The sequence below is a fragment of the Triticum dicoccoides genome, chromosome 7B, assembly GCF_002162155.2.
Source record: "Triticum dicoccoides isolate Atlit2015 ecotype Zavitan chromosome 7B, WEW_v2.0, whole genome shotgun sequence".
Classification (NCBI taxonomy): domain Eukaryota; kingdom Viridiplantae; phylum Streptophyta; class Magnoliopsida; order Poales; family Poaceae; genus Triticum; species Triticum dicoccoides.
The window spans coordinates 383311145-383318680 of NC_041393.1; positions in this window are offsets into that span (position 1 = coordinate 383311145).

Here is a 7536-nt window from a genome sequence, read left to right on the forward strand (position 1 = left end):
AAAGGCACCAAATAACAAGCATGATGGGTCGAAAGCATAGCCCTAAGGTAAACGCAAGAAGGGTACACGCCGCTGGGGCAGGCCCGAGCGACTTGGGGATGATGCAGCACCAGGGGCGCCCCCAATAAGGTAAGCTAAGGACATGAAAGAAAAGGGATACACGCCGCAGGGACGGACCCACGCAGCCTGGGAATAATGCGGCCCTGAGGGCGCTCCCAGCTGGAAATGAAACTTGAAAGATGTCACCTGATGATGTTGGGGACGAAGGGGTGTTGGTGTAGCAGACTCGGTGGGCTGCGGGGGGCGATCCTCATGAGCCCCCAGGCTCAGGGGCCTCGAGAGGCTCCAGAGGCGCCGGTGGCTCCTCACGGGCCATCTCCATCTCCACCAGGGCTGCGGAACGCCTGACTTCTTGAGCCTCCAGGATGGCCCTCATGAGGCGCTGGTGCGCAGCAGCCGCGTTCGGCAAGCCATAAGGCATGCGAACGTAGCTGTGGGGCGGACCCTCGTAGCGTCCCACTTGCGAGGGCCAGAGGCACTCCTGAGACACGGCTCAGTTGAGCCCTGGTATGTCGATGCAGACGCGCAGCCCACCATCCTCGCCTGGATGGGGGGCCACAGCGGGTAAGCGGCGGCTGCCTCTCATGACTCTTGACTCCTGTAGCTCCTGAAAGGCCTCGCTGACGAACTCCTGAGGGTTTGGCCCTCCTTGCCTTGCTCCTTCTTGAGGGAAACGTGCTTTGAAACACGCCTCCACGTGGTGCCCAAGCGCCTCCCTCGTGACCTTGTCGAGGTCGACGGCCCTCTAGGGGAGAGCCCCCGAGCCCTGCCTGAGGAGGGCGCCGGGTGCGCTTCCCTATGCGATGGAAGGAGGTTCCCCCTGAGGAGGCGCGGGCCCTGAGGGGCCTGCCTCCTGAGGGGCCAGGCCTGACGATGTCTTCTTCTTCTTGGGGGAGGCCTCGGGAAGCCTCCTACTTCCGCGGTCCGGGTCTTCCAGTGATGCGGCCTGAAAGGCTCGCTCCAGGGAGCACACTGCGTCTCTCTCTTCGCAGGGCACCGTGATCACCCCGCCACTTCCTGGCATCTTGAGGACGTTGTAGCCGTGGTGAGTTACGGCCATGAACTTGGCCAGCGCTGGGTACCCGAGGATGGTGTTGTATGGCAGGCGAATGTGGGCGACGTCGAAGTCGATGAGCTCGGTGCGGTAGTTGTCGCGTGCCCCGAAGGTGACAGGAAGGCGGACCTGCCCAATCGGGACCGTGGAGCCGTCGGTGACTCCGGAGAAGGGCTTGGTTGGCTGAAGCTGGCTGTAGGGCACTTGGAGATTGTTGAACGTTTCTACGGACAGGACGTTGAGCCCTGCTTCGCCATCGATGAGGGTCCTGGTGACTAGCACGTTGCTGATGATTGGGGAACAAAGCATTGGGAGGACTCCAGCTGTGGCCGCGCACTTGAGCTGATCTGCTGAACTGAACGTGATGGCGCATGCCGACCACCTGAGAGGGCGTGTGGCCTCGAGCTTGGGGAGGACTGCATTCACTTCGTGGGCGAACTTCTTGAAGATGCACTGAGAGGCTGGGGCTTGAGCTCCACCTAGGATGCAGGTGATTGCACGCGGTTCCTGGAAGCCCCCAGCCCCCTCGTCCTGATGACGGTCTTCATTTCTCCTTGGCTGCGGCGGTAGCGGAGGGAGGCATGCGTTCCCTTGCGGGCGATCCTCGCGAGGCTGATCCCTCCAGCCTCCCTCGCGAGGCGGGTCCTGCCAGCGATCCTCGCGAGGTTGGTCGCGCCACACTTGGCGCGGGCCGCGGTCTTCCCAACGTCCTGCGTTCCTTCCTCCTCCTCGACCGTAGCCCCGGTCGCTGCGGTCGGGACGTCTGCCGACCCTTCCTTCACGCACGGTCCGGAGCTCCTGGCATTCATTGGTGTTGTGGGTGTGGAGGTCGTGGTAGACGCAGTACCGACTGCCCTTGGAGGATTCGGGCTGATCTCTGCCCCGCTTGGTGTATGGCTCTGCCGCGAGTACGGCAGCCCCCTTGCGCTTCACGTCCTTGGCCTTGGGCTCCTTCTCTTCTGGGTCCGCAGCAGGCAGCTCGAGGAGGGAGAGGCGTCCCTCCTCAGCCCTGGCGCACTTGGTTGCCAAGTTGAACAGCTCCAAGGAGGTGCACAGGTTCTCATGCATCGCCAGCTCCTCCATCATATTGACGTCGCGCACGCCGTCGGAGAAGGCTGAGATGATGGCCTCCTCCGTCACCCTGGGGAACTTGAGGCGCGCGTTGTTGAAGCGCTTGATGTACTTCTGCAGGGTTTCCCTTGGTCGCGGGTACCCTGGAAGTTGGTGATGAAGCGGGTGCGCATCTCGTCCCAGGAGGAGATCGTGCCTGGGGCCAGATTTAGGAGCCAGGTGCGGGCTCCGTCCTTGAGCGCCATGGGAAACCAGTTCGCCATGACCTTCTCGTCTCCGTTGGCAGCCTCGATGCCCAACTCGTAGAGCTGGAGGAACTCCGCAGGGTCAGCCGTGCCGTCGTAGCGAGGAGGCAGGTCTGGCTTGAACTTGTCGGGCCACGCGATGCTGCATAGCTCGGAGGTGAAGGCGCGGCAGCCCGCTGTGGCCACAGGAGGCCTTGGGCGACGAAGAACTTGGTCTTGCGGGTCCCCATGCACCACGGCAGGGGGCAGCGCAGGGTCTTGACGTGCTAGAGCAGGGAGCGCTCGGGCAGCTTCTTGGGTGCGAGGGGCTTCTTGGCAGCTCTGCTCTTGCCGCGCTGGCACCTGACGGAGCGGGTTCCGCACAGGGGCCGCACGCCTTGGGGCCAGGGCGCCTTCTTGAGGTGGAGGCGGATGAGGCGCCCCAGGAGCTTCATTGCCCGCGCAGGGCGGGGCGCGGTGCAGCGAGAAGGATGGCGCGGGGGAGCCCTCGGCGGCGCGGACGAGCTCGGCGACTCGGTCGAGCCACTCTTCGTAGACGTCGTCGATGGGGCGGTAGCGTAGGAGCTCGTTTGCCGCGATGAGCGCGGCTCGGGCCTCCATGGCCGCGCGGGGCGCGCGTGACGAAGAACCAGCGGGGGTGAGCGAGGGTGTGGCAGTGCGGCCGTCCCGCCTCATGGATGGATGCTGGGACGACGCTTGTTGTTTGTTCCCTGCCGAGCCGGTGGCGGCGTTGACGGCAGGTGACGGGGAACAACAAGGGCGCCCGCCGACGGGAGCCGTCTGGGCGACATGGGAAGCGAGGGCGGCTCCACGCTCGGCGCGAGCCCGACGAGCGTCAGACATGGATGCGGTGGTCGGAGAAGAACGAGACGACGGAAGGCAAATTTCGGCGCACCCCTACCTGGCGCGCCAAATGTCAGATTTTGGGTTCCGGCAGACCCTTGAGGTTCGAACTCTGGGGTGCGCGCGGAGATTCAACCCTCTGCCTTCCTGTTCCTCGCCGAATCGCTAGGATCTAAACTACCAAACAGAACAACACAAGAGACACAAGATTTATACTGGTTCAGGCCACCATTGTGGTGTAATACCCTACTCCAGTGTGTGATGTGGTGGGTTGCCTCTTGGGCTGATGAGGAACAATACAAGGAAGAACAGCCTCGCGAGGACTGTTCTTGGCTGGTGCTACTTGGTTCTGGCTCGTGGATTCTCGATGCCCGATCTCTAGATGTCTCTACCCCGGGGGTGGCTAGTCCTATTTATAGGCAAAGGCCCTGGGCCTCTTCCCAAATATTGAGCGAGAAGGGCGCCAACAATTGGCCATTTTGAAGGGGAACAGCGGGTACACTTATCCTGACTAAAGTCGGTCCTCGCCTGTCAAAGGCTCTGGTGGTGACGCCTGCTTGGGCTCCACAATGACTTCCTTCTGGCCGTTGGGCTGTTCTTGGTCTTGTTGAACCGAAACGGATGCCTTTGCTTGATGCTCTTGCCTGCGCTTGCTCCCTTTGCACCAAAGAGGAAAGGAGGACACTGCGCGGGTTGGCGCCCGACTGGCGCCCTTGGTCATCATGGCTTGCGTCATGGGCACCTCGCGAGGTACCCCGCCTTGAACTCTCCGCCTCCTCGTGAGCCAGCCTGACGAGGCCGTGCCTGAGGAAGCTCCTTGTCGTCCACCCCGCGAGGCTTGGCCCCTCGCGAGGGTCTTGAGCTTGTGTCGATGAAGATGGGGTGTGCTGGGCCTCCTTTGAGCCACGCCGTAGGCCGCAGGCAGGCAAGTCTGGGGACCACCGTTCCCAGAACGCCGACAATAGCCCCCGGGCCCACGGCGCGCCCGGACTTGGCCGAGCAGAGAGGCGAAAGGGCAAGTGCGAAGCGTCGCGGGCCCTAACAGCCTGCGGCCTTGAGCGCCACGTGGCGGTTGATTGGACGTGGGCGCCTCCGCTTCCCCACGACGCCTCGGTAACCGCACGGATTCGACAAGTCCCTGCATGCAAAGCGGGTCATGATTACCTGTGATCGTGGAGGTCGACGGTTGGCCTTCACCGGCTATAAGTATGGAACGGCGCGCGTCCTTCCAGTCTATCCCCTCTTGCTTCTCCTCCTTCCTGGGCCTTGCTCCGTCTTGCTGCAATGGCTCCGATCCGCCGATTCTCCGCGGAAGAGAAGGGAAAAGCTCCCCAAGAGGACCCTGACGTGCTTCCACCGAAGAAACGGCTCGCCCTCCGGCATCGGGGTGAGGGCTCCCGCTAGGAAGTGCTGAGGCCCTGGTGTGAGCGGCCACCACCAGGGTTCCCACTTCCCTTGTACGCCCACATCAAAGGCTCTGAAGGAGTCGACAGTGAATGCCACGAGCGGCGCCGCCAACGACACCGGCGGGTTACAAAGGTGTGTGTCTTCCCCCCTGGAGTCCACACTGAAGGCTCCTCCCGAGAGTTTGTGCTTCACGCCGCCACGCCTCCTAAGTCCTGGATTCGTCTCCCCCCTTTCTTCGCCTCTGTCATCCCAAAGGGGGAAACCCTGGGGCTTTGGCTGCAGCACGCCGGCTGCGGCACCCTTGCGACCGGGGCAGAGATTGCGGTCGTTGCCCCGGGCGAGGTCTTCATGACTCGAGGCTGGGGCGAGGTCACCCGGATCTGCAGGACAAGGGGCGCCCTCGCGATCCACCTGGAGTACGACGGTGCTTCGGTGGTGTCCTTCAAGGTCTTCGATGCGGAGGGTCGCCGGCTGGAGTGCTGCCCCGGGAGAGGCGATCGGGGCCCTGCTGTGGCGAGACAGAGGCCGGCCAACCGCTCCCTTGGCTGCTCCTCAGGCGATGGGGGCGCTGGAGGATCCAGTGACTCTGCCGAGCTCTTCGCGACTCCGGAGACGAGCGACGACAGCTATGAGCCCCCGAGCCTGCACCGCTCCCGAAGCAGGGCGGGCTCGTCAGGTCGTCGCCGCGCCTGATCTGGATGGGGTTGGCGCCGGTGCCAGGCGGCCCACTATTGATGATGGCGTCTGCCACGATGGCCTCTGTAGTTAGGACTCCTTAGGATCCGCGTCTTTTGTTCCTGCGAGGGGCCAAGAATATACCCCACAGGGGCTTGTAAGATGTTTGTATCTCCGTTTGTTAATATGATCCTTATTGCAAAGCAGTGCGAGATTCTTATTCCGTTTTAGCTTAGTTTCCCCCTTTCAGACCTCGTGAGGGCTTGATGCTCTGCGCCGACAGGTCCCAGTCCCAAGGCGGCTTCAGCCGTCGCTGGTATGCCAGGTCGTGATGCCGTGGTCAAGGCCAGGAGGTGAGCGGCCCGAGCTCCGGTAAGAGCCCCTGAGTCGCGATGCTCAGGAGGTCCCCCTTAGCGCTCAAGCAGCCATCATTCGGTGAGAAAGGAGAGGGACGTTGCTAACACGGGATTGCACTTGGTGCGGGGACGGTGCTGCGATAACAAGTGTTTCCGGAGAGTGACTTATCTCGAGCAAAATCATACGGAGTAGAATCTAATTTTGTTTGCCATGCAATGTTGTAGAGCTATCATATGTCTCATGTCATTTATTTTTCAGCCACCTGCTATCTACTACTTCTACGATGCACTAGTTCTGCACAAACTTCACCAATACTCTCACTATTGTTTTTTTATGCATGGGTATTTCAGACTCTACCAACCGGTTGATAGAAGCACAAAATAAAAGAGAGAAGCAGCTCCAGCTCTCTTCGGGCTTAGGCAAGACACATTTCAGCCTTATAAAGGGTGCAGTGTTAGCAGATGGAGACGGTAAACATAGCTCTGGAGTTGATGACCTCGCTCGCCATGAACCACCAATCCACCATCCCAGGTGCTTGCTTTAACTTTGCGGTGTCATATGTGGTTGCATGTTGCATATGGTGTGTAGCTTGTATTCGAAAGGCCAAAGTCAGTCTTTATTAAGATAAGGAAAGATATTTTTTACCTGAACCACCATCCCGGGAGCACCAGAAAACAAATAGCTAGTCAGGGCACTGGTCGAGCCAGTGACAAGCCCAGCACAGACAGGCGTCACTTGGAAGCCAACTAAAAATCCACGATGGTGGCGAAGCAGCCCGCCTCCCACCAGGCTCTCAGGTCCTCGATGATCATGCTCACCACTCCAACGAATGTCTAGCTTGTATTGCTTCCAATTTGGTTAAATTACATTTGCTTAGCTTACACATTATACCTTTGAATATGACATGCCTTCCTGTTTTTGGTGCATACTAGTACATCTATCTATTAACCATGTTCTTACATCAAACTAATGTTCTTCTTGTGTATCCCTCATCAATCACTTATGATCAGACAGTCACGCCAGGGGGCTACTGTGAGAAAATACGCTCTTTTAAAGAATGCAGTGTTAGCCTCCCCACATGATTTTCAAGAGACAGCAAGGCTAGACGAAGATAGTGAACCTAGCTCTATAGTTGATGACCGCATTTCCCCTACACAAGCATCGCAGGTGCTTGCTCTAACTTGGCAGCATGATATGTGGTTGGATGTTGCATATGGTGTCTAGATTGTAATTCTTCCAATCTGGTTAAATTGCATGTGATATTCTGCTTAGTTTATACATTATACCTCTTAATGTGACATGCCTTACTGTTTTTAGTACATAGTGCATCTGTCTATTAAGCACGTCCTTACATAAAACTATTGTTTTTTTGTATCCCGCATCAATCAATATGACGAGACACCTTTAGTATATGCAGTGTGATATTAGTTGCATCTTTCATATGATTTATAGCATGTGTTGCTTCTAATTTGTTGAAACGCCATTTATGATGGGACGCTTTTAACTTGGCAGAGTCATATTGGTTGCATCTTTCATGTGGTGTCTAGCTTGCATTGCTTCTTATTTGTTGAAATGGCTTCTGCTTACTTTACACAAATAGTTGTGAATATGACATGTCGTCCTGTTTTTCGTACATATTCCATCCTGATATCATGTGTTTGCCTTACATCAAAGTGGTGATTGCCAGTATCATGCACGAATGAGTTCTGAAGAGTGAATTTTATTGCTTTTTTCGGTTTTACTTGACAATTCAAAATCATAAAGCGGAAGGAAATTAGCAAGGCAGTGGATAAAGGTGCTCCTTCCAAATGGAGGTCCTCTACA